The sequence below is a fragment of the Mustela nigripes genome, chromosome 1 (genome assembly GCF_022355385.1).
Source record: "Mustela nigripes isolate SB6536 chromosome 1, MUSNIG.SB6536, whole genome shotgun sequence".
In the NCBI taxonomy this organism is placed as follows: Eukaryota; Metazoa; Chordata; class Mammalia; order Carnivora; family Mustelidae; genus Mustela; species Mustela nigripes.
Window position 1 is genome coordinate 270,236,406 of NC_081557.1, and position 4,323 is coordinate 270,240,728.

Sequence of the window (4,323 nt, forward strand, 5' to 3'; positions counted from 1 at the left end):
CTTCTGAAGGAGCAACTTGCGCTCAAGAACCGACTCCGAAAGCCTGGTCATGTCAGCTTCGGCCGGTGACCTTCGGTGAAAAATTACGCAGGACTTGGGGAAGCGGACGGACAGCGGACGGTGTCCAGCCGAGAGGGACAAGGCGCGGAGGCTCCTTCCCGGGACTCGCGACCTCCCAGGGCTGTGGCTGCGGCGCGGGGCGCGACCCGGTCGGGACCCGCCTCCACGCAGACTCGGCTGCAGGGGCGAAGCCAGACCCTCTGCGAGGAGCGACTGTCGTGGCGAAGCGACAGGTGCACGACGGCCGCGTGTTGCTCTTCCCGGATGGCAGTGGCCCGGCTTCTGCGGACGGAGTGAGCCGCTCCTTGCCGAGCCCGCCCGGCCGTCGGTGGGGCCGCGCCGGGGACCAGCGCGTGTCCCCTTCCCATGAAGACCGCTGAGCCGCGGACGAAGGACGTCCCGTCGCGGCTGCGGCACGGGGGAGGGGACAAGGGACGCGAGCTGCCCGATGGCGCTTCCCGAGGCCCCTCCAGCGGCTGGACTGGTCCCCCGACGGCGCTCGCTGGGCCGGGCCGGGGCAGGTGCGGTTGCTGCGGACGGGCCGGACGGGAAGGCTCCGGAGACCTGGTTCACGACGTGGATTCACGGAGGAAAACACTCTGCGCCGTTCCCTTGAGGACCGTTGAAATGGTGAATTTTAGGTGACATTGTTTGCCGCAATGAAAACATTTTAGTTACTACATGCAGAAAAGGAAGAAAATATCTCCCCACTATTTCAGCCTAGAAACAGCCAGTATTACTGATACACATTGTTTCACGCACTGCTCCTGTGGATACACGCACACTCTTAATTAAATTGGGGATCATACCCACTCAGCAAGGAAAGGGTAAAGACAGTACCTTTTCGTTTAGTAACTATGTTTTCATGCACCATTTCAATGACTGCATAGTTTTCTACCATATTAGACGTGTGGCCGGATAAAACTTGGGCAGTCCTTCTCAAAGTCTTTGGTCTCAGGACCCCTTTATGCAATTAAAAATTACCGAGAGTACAAAAGAATGTGTGTGTGTGTGTGTGTGTGTGTGTGTGTGTGTTATATCTGTGATATTTAATGTACTAGATATTATACTGATAAATAAGGGTGCCTGGGTGGCTCAGTGGGTTAAGCATCTGCCTTTGGCTGAGGTCATGATCCCAGCATCCTGGGATCGAGTCCTGCACTGGGCTCCCTGCTCGGTGGGGAGCCTGCTGCTCCCTCTGTCCCTTCCCTTGCTTGTGCTCTCTCTCTCAAATAAATAGAATCTTTAGAAAACTTAGTAAGTTAAAAATATTTAATTAATTTAAAAATAACTATAATGAACTCATTTGATATTAATATAAATACAATCTTTATGAGAGATAGCCATATTTTCTCTCCTTTTTATTTGTTTATTTTTTTAGAGAAAGAGAGTGAGCGAGCGCAGAGGACAGAGGGAGAGAAAGAAAATCCCAAGCAGTCCCCACACCCAGGGCACAGCCTGGTGCAGGATCTCATGATGCTGAGATCATAACATAAACAGAAATCAAGAACCAGAGGCCCAACTGACTGAGCTACCCAGGAGCCCTAGCTACAGTCTCCGAAACAAACACAGTGTGGAGGGCGGCATTGTTCTACATTCTGTTGGTCTTTTTTATATTTAGCTTAATAGGAGACAGCTGGATTCTCCTATCAATGTCTGTAATCAATGTGTTGTCACATTACATAGGTAACTTCTGGAAAACTACTCTGTACTCTAATGCGAGAAGGAAAATGGAAATTATTATGTATTATCGTGGAAAGACTTTTGACCTTGCAAGGCTCTCTGGACTTTTCATGGACTGTGGACCACAGTTTAAGAACTGTTGTTTTATAGATATTGCTTACGTCCTTAAATTTTTTTTTTTAATTTCACCATGTTTGAGGTATAGCGACAAAATGATAAGGTGTTGAAGGTATACAATGTGATTTTTTGATATGTGCATACATTGTGGTAAAATTCCCCCATCTAGTTAATTAACACATCCATCACTTTACGCATTTATCTTTGTGTGCGTGTGTGTGAACATTTAAAGTCTCCTTTCTGAGCAGATTTCAATCATACAATGCAGCGTTATTGACTATAGTCGCCGTGTTTCACACTAGATCCTCGGACCTCGTCATCCTATAGCTGAACATTTGTAACCTTTTAGCAACCCCTCTGTGTTCGTTTTTCCTTTCTGGTCTTCCCTTTCGAACACGTAGTCAGTCAGGCTCATTGCGGGGGGCTAGGTCTGGGGGTGGAAAGGCAAGGGAAGGAAAAAACGCTTTCACTTCCCAAAGCCCAACCCTAAATCCACAAAGGAGATTGTAGGAGGTGCACGAGAGGTAACATTTCCTCCTGGCGCAGTCTCCCGACCTGGCACGCATCGGGACACACACAGACAACTACAGCATTTGCAGGGCACTCTGGGGGAAGCCAATGCTTCGGAGGAAATCTGTATATACACTTGGTGAGAAATGCTTTCCATTTTGCATGTTGTACAATTACGATAAGAAAAATAAACGCAGAGCGTATGTTTGCTAAAGAACTTCCACATATTGTCTCTTCCATTTTTTTAAACAAAAGACTGGAGTTTGATTTCATGAACAAAACTTTTTAATATCCATGGTTGTGTCTCAAATGGCTCTTCGCCATCTCTTCAAACCCTTTTTTTTAAAACTTGAAATAGAGCTGACACTCAGTGTTACATTAGTTTCAGAGGTACAACACGGGGATTTGACAAGTCCGTATGTTATGCCAGGTCCAGGGCAAGGGTAGCTGCCGCTTGTGACCACGCAGCACCACTAGAACACCTCGGACAACATCCCTGGGCCGAACCTTTTCTTCCTGAGACTTATTCATCCCCTAACTGGAAGCCTGGACCTCTCTCTCCCCTTCACCGATTTTACCCATCCCTCTACCCCCAAATCCTTGATAAAATTTTGCTCACACAAGTAGATAATAAGCAATTTTCAATTTTTAAAAAGATTGATTGATTGATTGATTGATTTCAGTGGGGGGAGGGGCAGAGGGAAAGAGACTCCAGGCAGATTCCCCGATTCTCCATCTCCTGAGCGTGGAGCCCATCCTGGGGCTTCATCCGAACTGAAATCAAGAGTTGGCAAGAGTTGGAACTGACTGAGCCTGCTAGGTGCTCTGACAATGTTCAAATTTTTTAAAAGCAGCCTTATTGTATTAAAAGACTCTCACAGCAATCCTTTTTCTTCCGTGGCCAAGATAAGGCTGGAATCTTCTGATACAGTGAATGGATTTTTAGATATAACTTTTTCACAGTAAGTGTTTCAAAATAGTGATGAAGCTGTAGCGGGCAGAGAGAGCTTGAGGTCACGAAGGGGCAGAGGGACCAATGTCAGTTCCAGCTGACATGGGGGGGGTGCGCTGTCTGGAGGACCAGTGCCGCCCACCACTTGCCTGCTCCCTGCATGCAGCCCGGAACTCAGATCTGACTATAGAAGAGGGAAACGTCTTCATCGACTGAGATTGCATTTACCCCTTCTATGGAATGGGCTCAAAATAAAAATCGTTGTGGAAAATGCTTGTGAAGTTTTATATTTAGTACATACCTCAGTGTATGCTTTGAGATTCCTTTCTGTCACAGTGCCCATTTCATTTATTTCCAAATGTTTTGTTATGATAAACAACATTTTGGGAACCTTCTTTGCACACACTTATTTTTTTCAGGTAAGGTATGATTATTTCCTTAGAGTAAGCTGCTGAAGCAGACTTGCTGGGTCAAAGGCTTATGGTATCTGTCATCTATCTATCTGTCACCTATGCTCTGCTTATATTTTGCTTTTTGTTTTTTTAAAAAAAGTCCTTTGCTACTTGTTGGTAGACTAATCTTAAAAGTTGTTAACTACTTATAATTTTTCTATCATTTTATTATAAAATTTGCAGATACATAGAAAAGCTGAAAGAATTGTACAGTGAACACCCGTATAACCATCGTCTAAATGCTGCAACGAACATTTTGCTATGTTTGTTCTATCATATGTCTACCCATCTAACCAACCCTCCATCAATCCATCCTATTTTTTAATTGAGATGTAATTCTCATATCGTAAGTCCCCCCTTTGAAAGTGCACAATTCAGTATTTTTTTGTGTGTATTATAAGACTGTGCAACCATCACCACTAATTCCAGAACATTTCTTCAGCAGTCACTCTAAATCACCGTCTACTTTCTGTCTCCATGGATTTGACCATCCTGGACATTTCATACAGAAGGAATCATACAGTATGTAACCTGTTGCGTCTGGCTTCT